The 17,883-nt window shown below is 43.5% G+C and overlaps 1 pseudogene across 1 annotated transcript; it reads right to left on the minus strand.

The window, feature by feature from the left end:
- Window positions 1-4,186: 4,186 nt before the first annotated feature.
- Window positions 4,187-16,582, minus strand: LOC311368790 (annotated as a pseudogene). The gene is made up of 8 exons: window positions 16,563-16,582; window positions 15,748-16,242; window positions 15,546-15,662; window positions 14,269-15,197; window positions 7,452-7,625; window positions 6,588-6,947; window positions 4,348-4,874; window positions 4,187-4,195 (listed from the first exon to the last, which is right to left on the minus strand). The product of its transcript is annotated as an uncharacterized misc_RNA (transcript).
- Between the last annotated feature and the right edge of the window lie 1,301 nt (window positions 16,583-17,883).

Raw genomic sequence — 17,883 nt, forward strand, 5'->3', positions numbered from 1 at the left:
CTCTCCAAGCACTTTTTAATGATTGCACTACTGGTTAGATGTTAAACTGCATTTCGCTGTACTGGTTGTCCTTACTTGTGCAATGACAATAAAATTTAATCTGAATCTGATAAGGGTCTTCACTTGATGGTCGATGGTTTCATGTTTCTCTTTTGGTTTCTCTATTGTAGAAGGTCAGGTTTATAGCTGTTCAGTATCGGTTGGTAAAAACTACATTTGCAACTGCATTTCGTCAATGAGTTCTACGCGCCCAGTAGCTGTTCTGCGTGATAAACGTATGTTTTCAAATTAGCTTTTGCTTTCTCTCTCCCTTCAGAGAATGGCTTGCTTGCCTTTACTAGTTTATGCCAGTATAACTGGCTTTCGTGCTGACGTTTTGAATTGTGGATTGATGATAAGTTAATCAATAAAACAAAAATGTTTTAATGATTACCTTCCCTGACTCTGTGACATGTGCAATCGTTAGGCTTAAAGAGGTTAGGCTAATGGTTGTTAGCCCAACTGTTTCCTTCCAGGCAACAACTGAAGCCTGCGGGCTGATTCTTGCTAGCCTGGAGCATTAGCATGTCTTTCAACACATAAGACCCATCTGAGGGAGACTGTTGCCTGCAAACGGCGCTCTATCGCGAGTCACGTTGTGGCCTAGCAACACGCAGTGCTCTAGTTATTGTGCGGGGCATGTGGTCTGAGCCCTACAGCCAGCGGCCTCTGTCTGTCATGGTTCCTGGTTCCTTCTGTGTTCCTTATTAACTTATCACTGCTTCTTTACATCCCACCATCTCTCCATCCCTCTCATCCACTTGTCATCTGTCTCTCCAGGAAGAAAAGGGGCGAGGGAAAGGTAGAGATGAATATAGCTTTTTAAAACAGTGTTGTTGATGTATCGTAAATAAATGAATTGTAATTTGGAACACCTTACTAACTTTGTAGCGCAACTTGTAAAGTACTGCATTAAAGGACCCCCATTAAACCACATGTGGGATTGTCAAACCCGATGTGTGATCAGGCATGCAATGGACAATCAACCATACGCCTGGTGGACAAACATACTTTAACACGGTCAAGGTTAGTGCTTTAGTAAAACACTGTTGAAGAAAGCATCAAGCCAATGGCATATCTCTCTCTGACACATGTGCACCTCACTTGACCACAGCTGTTCCTGTGCATGTGAGTGTGTGTTTGGCTGCAATCAATCTGTGTGTGTGTGTGTGTGTGTGTGTGTGTGTGTGTGTGTGTGTGTGTGTGTGTGTGTGTGTGTGTGTGTGTGTAGCCTTGTTGCATTGATTTGGCACAACTATGATTTCACGCTCGCTCCCTCTCTTCCGCGGTGGCTCTCATTCCAGTAAGTGTACTTCAGACTTCATGCCTCTTAAAAGAAAAGTTTTGAATAATAATATTTGTCTTTTATAAAATGTTCTATTTAGCCAGGAGGAGAAGTCTGACATTTTACAAGTGAACATTAAGCGCTAGGCTAATTTATACATTACACATTGGAGCCCGGAGCACATGGAGTGCAAATATAGATAGGCTGCACTTTCTTGGCTCAGTTTGTAGGAATCCAGGCCACCCAGCTCAAGAAGCTCAGGGAGACGTGTGAAAAGTAAAAATAAAATAAAAGCATGGAAAGATGTGTAAACTAAATATAAAAGAGTGGAAAGATGTGTTAAATAAAAAATAAGAGTTAAAATCCTGGGATGTATTAAGTGAAAATAAAAGCATGAAATAGTATATTAAGTATAAATAAAACCACCAAAAATATCTACAAATAAAAGTGTTTATAAAAGATGTATGTAAGGTCAAAAATCACTGTCTTCCCCAGAGAGAAGAAGGAACCACAGAAGATCCTGGACAGGAAGAGACTCAACAGCATCACTGAAGCCAAGAACCAGGACAAAGAGAAGGCCGAAACGTATACACACACACACACACCTTTCACAATAGGCAAATCTACTTTTTATTAACATGCTGTTCATGTCTCTCCCCTCTCTTTTTTTTCGTCTTTGTCTCTCTCACACTCTTTGTCTTCATGCATCTCTCTCTCTCTCGTTCTAATTGCCTCTGTCTCTCCCTCCATATCTCTCTGTCACACCCCGCCTCGGGTGAAGGTAATGTACCCTTAATACACCGGACTTTCAAACCCAAAGGATGGCAGGCACACAGTTGCAAATCGGTTTATAACAAGATTTATTCCCCCCAAGTGTCAGATAAGTGCAAACATACAGAGGAGGCCAAAAGCCAAACATCTGAAAATAGTAAAAATAAAACACTCAAAACCAATTCCACAATCAAATAATCAAATATTCTCTATAATAAATCAAGCATATTCTAAATCAAATACCGGTACTTCAAATAATCAATGTCAATAAATCAAATAATCCATTAGCAAAATAAATGCAAATTAAACTCAATTACTGAATGCATTCAACCATAATTTACAACATAATAGAATAATCACCTCAGTTGATATTTAGTATCTCGTGGTACTAAACCCAGACCACCTCTTCTGGCAACAGCAACCCAGACCACCTCTTCTGGCAACAGCATACAGCAGACTGTCAGAAGGACAGCAGCCCACCCCTTTTATACCCCATGGCCCCTCCCACTAGACAGGCCCAATTAACAGGGGGATTATAATACTGGGGCATTTTGCTAATTAACCATAACTAAACTCATCGAAATACAGCATCCATGTTAAAGTTCATTTCATCTTTTAGATCAGTGATTTTCACTAGTGCATTTTAGGCTTGTCGCCCCTTAATGTCCAATGTCCAGTGTCCTCCTTTGACACAAGGGAAAATGGTTTGGCCCAATCAGTGGCAGCAGGTGTTTCCTGACACCATATTTAAAGCCCTCAGCCCCACCCTGACTCTTTTAGTCTGCAGTACAGAACCATGGTGAGAGGACAGACAGGGACAGTGGTCAAACTGTCACATCACCTCCCTCCTCTCCAGGAACTGCAAGTTCAGGGAGGCGGGACAGGTAATCGGCAAGCAAGTTAGTTTTTCCCGCTCTGTGAGTAATATTGAAGCAATATGGCTGTAATGCCAAGTACCATCTGGTGACACGGGAGTTCTTATCCCTCATGGAGTTGATCCAGCTCAATGCCCGGTGTTCAGTTTCCAAATCAAATGTCCGTCCAAGAAGATAATACCGAAGGCTGTCCAATGCCCACTTGATGGCAAGACATTCCTTTTCAATGGCAGAGTACCTAGTTTCTCTGGGATGCAGTTTACGGCTCAAATAGAGAATAGGGCATTCCTCACCCTCCTTTCCTTGTGCTAGGACGGCTCCAAGGCCCACACCAGAGGCATCGACTTGAACAAGGAATCTTTGGTTAAAGTCAGGACTTTGCAAGACCGGGGAAGAGCACAAGATGGCTTTGACATTGGAGAAGGCAGTTTCACATCTTTCTGACCATTTCACCGGATTAGGGGATGCTTTGGTAGTCAGATCTACAAGAGGAGCCGTGATGGTAGAGAAATGTGGCACAAATCTCCTGTACCACCCAGAAAGCCCCAAGAATGACCGGACTTGCTTCTTTGTCCGTGGTCTAGGACTGTCTCGGATTGCCTTCACCTTGTCCACCTGGGGACGTATTTGGCCATTGCCAAGATGGTAGCCCAGATAGCAAACCTCCGTTTTGGCCCACTCACATTTCTGGGTGTTAAGTGTGAGGCCAACGGAATGGATCCGGAGCAAGATCTGACGCAGGTGAATAAGATGGTCTTCCCAGGAAGTACTAAAGACCACCACGTCATCAAGATATGCAGCGGAAAACTGGGCACATCCCTGCAGAGCTCGATCCATAAGCCGCTGAAAAGTGGCAGGGGCTCCATGGAGTCCAAACGGCATGACTGTGTAATGATAGAGACCCTTTGGGCCACGGAAGGCAGTGTACTCCCTTGATGCCTTCTCCAAAGGCACTTGCCAATATCCTTTACACAGGTCAAGGGTGGTAATGAACACAGCTTTGCCAAGTTTCTCAAGGAGTTCATCAATTCGTGGCATAGGATAAGCATCGAATTTAGAAACTGCATTCACTTTGCGTAGGTCATTACAGAGTCGTATAGTGTTGTCTTTCTTTGGAACAAGAACAATGGGATTACACCACTCACTGTCTGAGGGTTCGATCACTCCTAGATCCAGCATGGTTTGTATCTCATTGTTGAGGTGTTCCGTCATTCGCTCAGGCACCCTGTATGGGCGTTGACGGATAGGGGTAGGGTTCTTTAACCGAATGACATGCTCGATTAATGGAGTTTTCCCGGGCTTTCCACTGAAAAGGTCTGGGAACTCCTCACACACCTGCAAGAGTTCAAGGGCTGGTTGTGCAGGCAAGTGACTCACGTCAGGTTGCTGTGAGGTAGTAAGCACGGCTAGATCTGTATCCTCGTCGGCATCCTCCATTCCCACTTCCCGTGCCAGCATCACCTTTTCCACTCGTAACTCCTTGTTCCGAGTAGGTCCTCGACTGTCCTGGACATCAGTTCCTTCCACCGATCCTTTCCTCTCCTTCCATTCCTTTAGAAGGTTGATGTGGTATACCTGGGATGCCTTTCCCTTGTCCGGATGAGAGATCTCATAGGTGACAGGTCCAACTTGTCTGGCAACGGAGTAAGGACCTTGCCATTGGGCTAGCAACTTATTGCTGGAGGTTGGAAGCAAGAGCATGACCTTTTGACCTGGCCGTAGCACCCTGTGTCGTGCTTTTTGGTCATACCAGGTCTTCTGCTTCAGCTGGGCCTTTCCAAGATTTAGTTTCGCCTCAGCTCGGTATTGTTCTAGTCTGTCTCGCATCTGCAGCACATAAGAAAGCACACCCTGTGGTGCGGGTGGTTTGGACTCCCAGGATTTCTTCAAGAGATCCAAAGGACCTTGAATAGGGAACCCATACAGAAGTTCGAAGGGCGAAAAGCCGGTAGAGGCTTGAGGTACCTCTCGATAAGCAAAGAGAACAAAGGGAAGCCATTTATCCCAGTCTCGACCGGTGTTGTCTACGAACTTGCGTAGCATGCCCTTCAGTGTTTGGTTAAATCTTTCCACCAAACCATCAGTTTGTGGATGATAGGGGGTGGTGCGAATGCCAGTAATGCCAAGTTGTTTGTGAAGCTGCTTCATAAGCTTGGAAGTGAAGTTTGTGCCTTGGTCCGTAATTATCTCATCTGGAATTCCAACTCGTGAGAAAAACTGGACAAGTGAACTGATGATTTTGGGTGTCTTGATACTCCTCAGTGGGAAGGCCTCTGGAAACCTGGTTGCGTAGTCACAGAGGACAAGGATATATTCATGGCCTGCACTGCTCTTGTCCAGTGGTCCGACAATATCCATTGCAATCCTCCGGAAAGGAACATCAATGAGAGGAAGAGGTAGTAGTGGAGCTCTCTCAGGTCGTCTCGGAGAAGTCTTCTGGCACTGCGGACAAGTTTGACAGTACTCAATGACATCTTTGACCATTAAAGGCCAAAAGAAGCGAGCTTTGACTCGAGCCAGAGTCTTGTCTTGCCCAAGATGACCAGACCAGGGTATGGAATGAGCCAGATGGAGTACAAGAGGCCGAATACAAGTTGGAACAACCAAGCGATTCTCTGGCTGACCTGCTGTATACAGGACTCCATCCTCCAGGAGGTACTTCTCACTCTGGTCTGGCTGCAAGGTGACGTTAGCATCTTTCAACTTTGCCAGTAGGGGTGCCAGTGAGGCATCGGCTCTTTGTAGCTCTCTGATGTCTTCAGGTACCTGCCACTCTTCATCAGGTTTCAAGTTAGAGAGATTGCCTAACAGTGGAGTACCTTGGATCTTCTCCAGGCGGCGCTGGCGTTTGCTTTTCAGGGGTCCCTTCCGTCCACCCTGGCATAAAGAAGGGTCCAAGTCAGGAAGAGGCTCCAGCCCTGGCTTGGCTGTCTGGGAACGGGTAAGTACTGGATAAGCCTCTTGAATGACTGGGGTTGAATTGGACTTCACCCGCTTCTGGCGTGCCTGATGCACAAGGTCATGGAGAATGGGTAAGTCCCTGCCCAAGATCATGTCATGGGGCATGTTTTCAAGAACCCCCACACGGAGCAAGAAAGCCTGGTCTTCAATGACGACGGTCACATCAGTCACTGGATATCTTCTTTGATCACCATGGACACACTGTAGGGCTGTGGCATGCCGATAGTCAAGATTGCCAAGCAAGACAAAGGAATGGTTGAGCAGTGTCATAGAGCTACCTGTGTCAAGTAGTGCTTGCACTTGACGACCGTTAACACAAGCTGGGATCATGATAGGCTCAGTGTCAGGTTCAAGCTCAGGATCTGGTGCTAGGAACGGTGCCACAACTGAAGCTGGGAGAGATGGATGTGGCACATAACAGAAGCTGGACAGTTTGGGCCCTTTCAAAGGACAGACTGAGGCCCGATGCCCTGGCTGTTGACAGTGGTAGCAGATGAGATCCTTCACTGAACCCGGTCTCCAGAATCCTTTCTTCTCCCCAAAGGTGCCTGGAACACTCACGGGACCACTGGCTCTGTGCTCACCTCCTTTGTGAGACATGTCAGCTGCCCCTTGGGCTGCTACTCGTGTATTCTGTTGCCTTGGCATTCTGAGACCTTTGCGAGCATTCAAGTACTGGCCTGCAAGCTTAGCCGCAGTAAGTCCATCTTCTGGCTCGTGTTCCTTGACCCAGGTCTTCATTTCGTTGGGAAGCATGCGAAGCATTTGCTCAAGAATGACAAGCTCGGCGATGTCATCTTTGGACCGCTGCTCTGGCTTGATCCATCTTCTGTAGAGTCCTTTGAGTCTGTTATAAGTCTCCTTGGGAGATTCACCCGGGGGAATGTAGGTTGACCGGAACTGAAGTCTGTATGTCTCAGGAGAGATGTCGAATTTTGCAAGGAGTGCTTCTTTAAGGCTAGCGTAGACGTTGGAGTCATCTTCCTCCATCGCAGAGTAGGCATCCAGGGCTTTCCCTGTCAAGAGAGGAATGAGCCGACAAGCCCATTCAGACGGAGGCCAGCCCCAGGTGCGAGCAATCCGCTCAAAGCGCACAAGAAAGTTCTCAATGTCTTCTCCCTCTTGGAAAGGAAGCATCTTTGGACCTGGACGCAGAGGTGTCTTGGAAGAATCTCTGGACGGAGACGGAGGAGGATTTGGTGTTGAAGCTTGAGATCTGGGAGTGGCGGTGGGCATCTGCACACGAAGACTACCATCAGAAGGAAGGTTAAGAGGAGGGTTAGCATTTTGGCTAACAGGTGAGGCGGTTATGTTAGGCACTGTAATGGCAGTTTTTAACTGCTGAATTTCACGGACCAATACACCCTCCCTACGTTGCTGGCCAACCAAAAAGTTTTTGAACATATCAACCAGTGTAGGTTCACCTGGCATTGTTGTAGGCCTCGGTGGCTCAGCAGACCACCTAGCCTTTCTAGACCCCTTTTTGTCCCGCTTAGGCCTAGCCCCCAAGTTCTCATAACCTTGAACATCTTCTTCAGACTCCTCGGTGTTCCATCCAAATCCTTCACGATCCTCAACAATGGCCGCCGCCTCCTCGGTGTTCCGTCCAAATCCTTCACGATCCTCAACAATGGCCGCCGCTCCTTCCAGCTCCATAGCCATGGCCCTCAGCTTGGCCACCTCTTCAGCCTCCTCTGTAATTGCTAGCACTGACACTTGGGATCGTAACCCACTTCTCGCTCTGCCTCTGCCAGGCTTGTTAAAACCTCTGCGGCCTGCCATCCCACCACTTCCACCAATTGTCACACCCCGCCTCGGGTGAAGGTAATGTACCCTTAATACACCGGACTTTCAAACCCAAAGGATGGCAGGCACACAGTTGCAAATCGGTTTATAACAAGATTTATTCCCCCCAAGTGTCAGATAAGTGCAAACATACAGAGGAGGCCAAAAGCCAAACATCTGAAAATAGTAAAAATAAAACACTCAAAACCAATTCCACAATCAAATAATCAAATATTCTCTATAATAAATCAAGCATATTCTAAATCAAATACCGGTACTTCAAATAATCAATGTCAATAAATCAAATAATCCATTAGCAAAATAAATGCAAATTAAACTCAATTACTGAATGCATTCAACCATAATTTACAACATAATAGAATAATCACCTCAGTTGATATTTAGTATCTCGTGGTACTAAACCCAGACCACCTCTTCTGGCAACAGCAACCCAGACCACCTCTTCTGGCAACAGCATACAGCAGACTGTCAGAAGGACAGCAGCCCACCCCTTTTATACCCCATGGCCCCTCCCACTAGACAGGCCCAATTAACAGGGGGATTATAATACTGGGGCATTTTGCTAATTAACCATAACTAAACTCATCGAAATACAGCATCCATGTTAAAGTTCATTTCATCTTTTAGATCAGTGATTTTCACTAGTGCATTTTAGGCTTGTCGCCCCTTAATGTCCAATGTCCAGTGTCCTCCTTTGACACAAGGGAAAATGGTTTGGCCCAATCAGTGGCAGCAGGTGTTTCCTGACACCATATTTAAAGCCCTCAGCCCCACCCTGACTCTTTTAGTCTGCAGTACAGAACCATGGTGAGAGGACAGACAGGGACAGTGGTCAAACTGTCACACTCTCTCTCTAGGGAGCTGAATGAAATCAACCGGAAACATATTCAGGACGCTGTCACCTTGATCTGTGGGGTAACTTAACACACGCCCTGTCAATCATGATGGTTATTTTTTATCAGTCATTACATTGTTTAACAAACCTGCATGGAATTAATGATGGCACCATAATATTTATGCTGAGGAGAAGGAAAAGTGTAGTGGTGAATGATATGCATCTCTTTTCTCTTTCTCCCCCTCTTTCTCTCCCTCTCTCCCCCCTCTCTCTCTGTTTCTACCTGTCTCCACCTCTCCTCCAGCTGAAGAAGGCCCAGGCCCGTCTGTTGGATCTGCTGGTAATATATATATTTTTTTTTTCTGATAGGGTGTATTTACTTTTGCCTATTTTGTTATTTTCTGTCACTTACTAGAGATTTACTGTCTTTGGTTGTCGTTGTTTTTATTGAGAGGCTGTTTAGTCGGGCATCTTGTTAGACCAGTCTTTGCAAAGTCTTAACCGATCCTCCCTAAGGACCCCTCTCCAAGACAACTATGATTAGTTTGTTTCAATATTTAATTTTTTTAATTTTCTGTTTTTATTATATTTTTTCGTTCGCCCCAACCCTGAGTTTGTAGCACACCTCTCTGTCTCTCCCTTACACACACACACACACACACACACACACACACACACACACACACACACACACACACACACACACACACACACACACACACTTTTTAATTATACAAAGCTTTTTTTTTTAATTATACAATGTTAAGGAGAGCCCAACTGGACAGCTGGACCCATCTATTTGTAGATGATGGTGTTATTATTATTTCACTCATCAGCTCTAGGAAGGGAAAATATCTACTTCGATTTAAAACGTTTTAGAAATTATTTTTGTTTAGTATAAATGCTTACTTACTTACTGCAACTGCGCAAGTGGCCACCAAGGGGCGGTGTAGTACAAATCTTCTTTTCAAAATCTCACACACTAATAACAAGCACTATTTTAGAGAGAAACAGAGGTTTGCCTGTCCTTTTAAACTGGTGTGTGTGTGTGTGTGTGTGCTTCTCCTCAGCTACGACCCCTGCACAAACCAAAGCTGACAAACCCAAATTATATGTTTTGTAATTGTTTTGTTGATAATTAATAATATTTTATAATTATAATTATTTTTCAAATTCTTTAACCCTACCCAAAGTCTGGCTTTCTATGTCGTATTTGTTTGCTCAGTGATTGAATGAATTATTTACTCTGTGTGTGTGTGTGTGTGTGTGTGTGTGTGTGTGTGTGTGTGTGTGTGTGTGTGTGTGTGTGTGTGTGTGTGTGTGTGTGTGTGTGTGTGTGTGTGTGTATGATGATGATGATGATGGCCAGAGACGAACGCTGCTTTCTGTAAAGATTTAAAGATTGAATTGACCTTTTCTTTAGTGTTTAATTTTAAGCTCCAAGACTGTAAATATTCTCTACTATGTTGGACTTTCCGGGGGTTGTTCATAAGGGGGAAGGATAATAATTTATGTGTCTCGATACTGAGTTTAAAAAGTTTCATGTGAATATATATATATTTTTTTTTACTACTGACCACAAGTGCTCAAGAGAGAGTGAGAGAGTGAGAGAGTGAGAGGGAGAAAGGTGGACGGACGATAGGGTATGGATGACCAATTAAGGAAGGAGGGGAATCGTTCCTCTCTTCTCTCTACAAGCACTAGCTGTCTGTCTGATTCCCCGCCCTGTGCTTGTAGACCACCTTTGTCAGTCATTTCTTTCATTTGCTATTCCCTTGTTTTCTCCTTTTTTTCTAATCATCATTGTAACAAGCTACTGTCATTAAATACTTAGTTATTAAGTCCTCCATTTTGAAGAGGCCTTCCTCTTCCTGCCTCTCATCGTTACCCATAATCCCTCACGGCCCAAACAATCACTTTGATTGGGTCATCACGTCAGTGTAATGCCGGCCAATGCCCATCCTTTAATATCGATTTCAAACACATTTTAAGATTGCTTTTGTGGAGAAAATATATAGAAGGTAAAATCCCTGCTGTAATAAAGCCCTGCAGCTGGTTGCACCAGCAGAACGTAAGGTCCCACTTAGACTACGGTGAACGTAAATTGCCCAAACGTTCGACTTTACACTCTACTAAAAAAATAGCAGTTGCACCAAGCAGATAGTTTCAACGTAACACTAAGTTATAACTTATATTTTACACCTCCCCTCTAGCTGGTATAAGTTCCATTCTAACCATAAAGACCGGTAAATACGTTAAAAGATTTAAATACCAAAGATGGCTATTCGTTTTGAGCAATGGGAAGAGGAGTTTCAACGCGGTTTGCGCCAGGAATGGATTGTCCGTGACCGTATCGATCCATTTCATCAGTATGATGATGTAGATCTATATGCGCGATTTCGGTTTCGGTCCACGTACAAACCAATATTCTAGAGCTATTCCATACAATGCATAGCCAGGTAGAGGCTAACTAGGGTTGCCAACTCCCAGAGTTTCAAATAAGGGACACCTCTTGGCCGCGTGCCAAACCCCCCCATTTTTGGGTCTAACCCCCCAATTTCAGGTTTAAATTTTGTGTCAAACCCCCAAAGTGTGTGGTTATGCTTAGGGTATAGACTACATGAGAAACCGATTATCATTCAATAATTAATTTTTTCAAAATGTGCAAAATAACAGATTCTCAGGTTAGCCTCTGGAGTTGCTTTACGAACAAGGAACTGTGTCAGGGCTCCCTGGCTTCTCCTCTGCTTCTCGTTTTTCTTGTGGTTTTCACCAGCAGCATGTTGCTTAACGTCATTTACTCCTCTGTGACTAATTGAAAATAGTCAGCGGCAGACAGTACAATTTGCCTTGGACACGTCGTCCCTTATGCTCTCTAGCCACACATATTCTTTTCCCACTCAGCTCTGTACTTTGTTTTTCTTTTTTCTTTGGTGGAGGAGGAGGAAGGTTGTTGTTGTTGACGTCCTCTTCTAACGCACTTTCTGACTCTGAGGTAGTTTTTTTGCCTAGCAGCATCCATTTTTTTGTATACGGTAGTTGTGGACTGGAGGAGCACGGCGCTGAAATGGTTGATAAGATACGATACTTCATAGTGATTGAGAGCCCAGCGCGTTTCCAGACACCAGGTACAGTGCTTCTTATTGCTTGTGTGTGTGGCCGTGGGAGGTGCGCACGCAGTCCGCAAGTGAGCGAGTGACTGAGAATCACCTTAACGAGCTGTCATTCTTCCACAACCCCAAAATACGGAACAAAGTGCGTCCCGTATCAGTTAATTACGGGACAGGTCTTTTAGTTGCCAAATACGGAACGATCCCGTATTTTACGGGACGGTTGGCAACCCTAAGGCTAACTCAGACAAAAACTCTCACACAACGAATAGCATACAAAGCAGCAATGAGCTGCAATTTATTATAAAAAATCTGCCATCAAATAACTTAACCTCACTACCGCCCAAGTCAATTTTAGAGAATAAATGACTGTTGAACTGTTTTGTTTGCCCTCTCATTTGGGTGCTAACGCGTCTTCACTCGGATAAGGTGGAAACTTGCCGGTAGCAGCTACTTCCTGTTTACATTGTTTGCTGTCAATGATTGGCTTGAAATTATCTAAACGTCATTAAATGCGACACTGGTACAATTTACGCACTACTAGTAACGTTAAAACTTAAGTTATGGTGGTGCAACCAAAATTTAGAACACCTTTAGATTGAAACTAGCTACGTCGAGCGTAGGGTTAAGGCGAGCTTTACGTTCTGCTGGTGCAACCGACTGCTGGCATTTAATCACGGACGGCCCAAAAAATGTACCTTAAGCTAATTTAAAACCAAACCGTTTTCCATGCTAGCCAGTTATAAAACCACCAGATTGAAACTACACAGACATTCGTGAATACATGTATTTACACGTCCATAATTGAAGTAATTCAAGTGTTTCTTGTTTGCTATCTCATTCCTCATGTTCCAGATCGACCAAGCTGAAATAAGTTGACTTTGTTGCAGTGGATTTTCATTGTCCGATGCACTTATGGACTTTGTCGTCCACAACCGGACGACAACGCTGTCAATAAATACATACTTTTTCCCCGCCATCTTTTCTTTGCGTTTTGTTATTTCATGTACAACATCCATCTTTCAACAACGGCTATATGTTCATGTTAATGCACTTTTGTCATCCTCTGCTTTTAAAATGTCCTTTTTCTTTCAAATGAAAATGAATCATACCAACCACTTTCCAACAAGATTTCTGTGGTCTTATTTTTTAAATGTCAATGTGCTTTTATCTCAATGTATTTTGGGTCTGATTATGGGATTTCTGAATGCTAGAAACAAACAGGATTTTTTTTGTTAAATGTAGATACAATAGATGGTCTTCAATTGAGTTTGTTCCATAGTCTAGCCTATGACCTCAGTCTGCAACCAAAACTAAAGTGAAGTTTGACAGTCTGAAACTATCCCACTCAAACCAGAGTTCAGTTTGACCTCAGATAAAGCATTTTCTCAAATATATGAAAGCTCAAATGGTATGAGTTCTAATTTCTCCAGAACCCACACGGTTAGAACAAATGGTAGGCTAATGTGGACAATTGACATCAAAAGAAAGAAAACTATCTAGAAAATATCAGCCAAAAACAGGCCTTTAAGGTTAGCGATGTCATCGTGTTCTGTTAGGCTGTCATTTGTATTTCTGAGTTTGATTTAGTTTGCAGTATATTTGACAAATTATTTCAATAGTTCCTGACATGAACTCTGATTTACTTAATCCCGACCAGTGGTGGATCTAGAAAGTTTTACATGGGGTGGCAAGAGGGCTTGGCAGGGGGGCATGGGACGACCGTACGTGTGAAGGATCCCAATACATAAATGGATTCTACGAAACAAGAACAGGAAAATACATACACATTTAAACTATTTATTGTTATAGTATATCATCAACACAAACACACTACCCAAGCATTCTTAATGCTTGGGACAAGCCCAGTGTTCAAACAAAACACAACTGTGCATCTCTTAACAGTAGAAGTAGGCTTTTAATTTCAAAATGAATCTAGTAAATAAAACGTACAATAATTGTCTCCAAAAAGAAGTGGAGTAGAAGTATGAAACCCCAAACAATACAAAATTAAAGTAAAAGCAGGCTACCTTAAATTTATTTTTAAGTACAATAGAAGTACATAAGACATACAAGAGAGCTTTAGGCGACGAAGAATAGAAACATAGCATGGGGTTCAGCTGGGACCTCTTCCTCCTTGTCCTCTTCATCTGCCTCCTCTTCACTCCCTGCCTCTGTCCCTCTGTCTGAATCTGAACCCTCCTCTTCATCCCTCACATTCAATTCATTCTTTTCCTTCTACTTCATCACTTATTTCTTCATCTCCTTCTGTGGCCGTCTCCTGTTCTGAGCCTCCTGCTCTCTCCCGTACAGGCCTACTGTCTTCTCCTTTTTCATTTCCCTCCTTCTCTTTTTCCTGTGCACTTCTCTGAATTTTTTTCGCAAAAACATTCCCACTTTTAGCTTTCCTTTTCATTCTATGCTGCATGTCACTGTTTTCCAATTACATTTTTAGCTTGGATATGTTATATTTCTAGGTCGCAACATCACTTTCCAGCTACTCTAGTCTGCAAGAGTCAAGATGTAAAAAGCTCTGGTTAAAATCATTACATTAAAAAACAACATTACAACAACAACAAACTTTACGTTTTTGTCTTCTCGACTTCTTTGTTTTCTGTGTGTCCTTCTCTGTGTCCTTCTCTGTGTTCCTGTCAATCTCAACTCTCAAATCTCCAATCCAATCCTGCTTCTGAAGAACCTTTTTCCCACTCTCTAATTTCTGCCTGCCAGTACCCACAGAGTCATGGATTCTTGTCCAACAGTCCACTTCTGAGCGCAGAAGGGCCGCCCTGGCTCTGATGAACTCTGAGACTTCACTCTGTTTCCCTCTGACCAAACTGTTGCTCTCTTTACAGATGGTGTAGATGTCCATACCAATGAACAAGGCATTCAACCCAATACCAGCAGTCACCTTGGTCGCTGCCCAAGTTCCCTTTGCTGCTTGTTCTGTTATTCCTGAAATTCTTGCAGCCTTTCCAGCTTTATAAATCATACGAACATTGGAGCCAATTCCACCAACGTTAGAAACCACTCTCCCGGCTCCTATAGCACTATCCCAATGATCCTCTCCTAATTTCTCTTCCCTCTGGTTGATGACCTCATCCAGGTACCCCTGGATTGCATTCACATCCTGCATGAAGCTCTCAAGGCTTTCACTGGCTTTCTTCTGCTGTACTTCATTGACTGCTATCTCTGTTACTGTGGTGACTGCACAGGCTGCTCCACTGGTAACCCCCAGACCCAACCCCCCGACGGTCAGAGCCAGAGACCCCCCAGCTGTCACCGGGGCTAGCAACAGACCTGCAAGGGTCATGACCCCACCAACGGCCCCCACTGAGCTCCCAGCCACACTAGAGATCTCAGAGCCCTTCTTCATCCGGTCCAGCTGGACGGCATAGCCCTCCATGTCTTCAAAGAACTGGAGCATTCTGGGATGACACTTGCTGAACTGGTCGACAAAACCAGACACCGACTTCTCCTGGAATAAGAACGTCAGTCTGAAGTCCTTGTCCTTCCTGGACAAAGTGGATAAAAAATATATAATTAATTCTGTCCTTAGACAATCATTGTTTTCTGTGTGTAATGTTTGCCATATCTTGATGGACTCTTTTTAGCAAGTCAGCGAGTTGATATTAACTTTCACAACAAAGCAAACAATGCTTTTGCTCCTCCCTCAGCAGACCGCCTGGTCTGGTCTTATCTGAATGCCTTTTCAAGTTGGGCTTCACCTAGTATGTCTGTAATGAACTATTGTCTATCTCAATCGATTTGGCTGATCTGCACCTCAAATACCATGTTAAGAGTCAATGATAAAAACATTGAAAGTCATAATTTTCCACCTCCAGATCCTGTGTGGCGCTCACCTGATATCAGAAAGCTGGTCGACGTGAGAACTGATATTTCGCAGGACATCCAATGTTATATCCTGAACCCACTGAACCCGTGGTGGTTTACCTCGTCTGTCCTCAAAGCCCACAGAGCTGTGAATGACATGGTTTACTGTCAAATGATGCTGTTATTAACTTGAAGAAGACATTTCTATAAATCATTGTTGAACCAGCCTACCTTGGGTCCATGATCTTACAGATTTCCTCAAAGGTGTTTATGTATGCTTCTAACTCAGCCTCAAAGATGGCCACGTTGTGGAGGCTGGGCTGGAAGAAGACCTCAGCATCTCTCTTGAAGCGCAGGAGGAGAGGACAGGCCAGCCGTGCAGCTGAGATGATGGCCTCCACGCTCTCCAGGCTGATCCCCAGAGACAGCTGCACCACCTCTCCTCCGCCCGTGAACACCTGCTGAGAAGTTACAGCCAGCCTCTCCACAGCATCCAGGAAGTTGGTGAGCTTCTTCACTCCTTCCCGAGTGGACTTCAGCACAGTAGCCAGCTCCTTCTGCTGTTCTTTCTTTTTAAGATTTGGGATTTCCTTCAGTGTAGATCATTCTGTGTTCCTCTCTAGCCTCCAGTTACTCGCTGTCTGTCCACCACTGAAGTTGTGTACTGCATCAATGTATAGAAGTGTCTCCGAGACATACTGCTGCAGAGACCCTAATGCTTCAGCTCTGGGGAAAATAAAGACAGACAAATGATTCATTGAGTCATTTAGTATCAAAATTGAAATGTATATGCCAAGGCCATGCTTTGCTGTATGATGATGATAATAGTTTCTTTAAAAGGTTATTAAAGGACCATACTGTATGGGTGATTAAACCTTTGTAACCAATATCATGTCAGGATGTCACGTCAGGATGACTTCGTCATACCGAGCATTTACCGGGAACGATATCTTGTTATTGTTAACATTCATGGAAAGAGCGTGCTCACGCTTAATGCTATTGGACGGAATAGGTACAGAGTAATGGTTACAAGTCTTATTGGTTACGGAGGAGAGGCGGTCACCATGGTTACCATCACTCGGAAATAGATTAGTTGGGCCTAAGTAACTATCCCTATTTGTTTTGCCTTAAGTTACTTAAACATTATTCAGAAGCTCACACATAGTTTATTAACGTGTATACCAAATATGTAAAAAGTAGAAAGAAAGAAAACACAATTACAATAGGCAGACGATAAATACATGTTAGTGCTTTTCCGCACACTTAAGATATCGCAACCAAAAGAAGCAAAGTGTGGAAATCTTCTTTGAGGGACCATGAGGGACGATGCATGGAACTCTACCTTGTACACAGGCAGTGACTTCTCCACAGGGGGGCGCCAATGCCGCTTTAATTAACACCAAGTACTGATGCAGTAGGCGGGCTTATGTGGTGAGATAACTGGAAAGGCTTTAGACATATTTCCGTCTTCCGAATAATACATTTGTGTTGATGTTGTGCTATATGTGCTGCAGGGGGAGGTCTGTTGGTATCCAAGCCCACCAGTACCACTTTGCTGGTGTGCTTCAGTTCATGTTCTTGAATCTCATTTCAGTTTGTGCCTTAAGAAATACTGTTCATATTGTTGTCAAAAAGATTGTTTCGTTTCCACTGCGCGGATTCAGTCTATTGATTTAAGGTGTTTTTTTCCTTCTAAAATACTCAATAAAATGAATAAATTGTATTGGAATTCCTTATGAATTCAAAACAATTGTTCCTTTAAACATTGACTAATAGATGAAAAACATTTGTTTGGTGGGCCAAAACACTTTATTTTTAGTTTGGTTAACTGGTAGTAAATAATTATCTGAATTCAAAACAATTGTTCCTTTAAACATTCTCCATCTCTCCAAGCACTTTTTAATGATTGCACTACTGGTTAGATGTTAAACTGCATTTCGTTGTACTGGTTGTCCTTACTTGTGCAATGACAATGAAGTTTAATCTGAATCTGATAAGGGTCTTAGTGGTCGATGGTTTCATGTTTCTCTTTTGTTTTCTCTATTGTAGAAGGTCAGGTTATAGCTGTTCAGTATCGGTTGGTAAAAACTATCTTGTTACATATTTATTTTTAAAGCATTTTTTTTAAAGCATTTTTGTTAAATGTAGATACAATAGATGGTCTTCAATTAAGTTTGTTCCATAGTCTAGCCTATGACCGTCTGCAACCAAAACTAAAGCGAAGTTTGACAGTCTGAAACTATCCCCCAGTTCAGTTTGACCTCGGATAAAGCATTTCTTCAAATATATGAAAGCTCAAATGGTATGAGTTCCAATTTCTCCCGAACCCACATGGTTAGAACAAATGGTAGGCTAATGTGGACAATT

Source organism: Micromesistius poutassou, assembly GCF_964030765.1.
Source record: "Micromesistius poutassou genome assembly, chromosome: 23".
Classification (NCBI taxonomy): domain Eukaryota; kingdom Metazoa; phylum Chordata; class Actinopteri; order Gadiformes; family Gadidae; genus Micromesistius; species Micromesistius poutassou.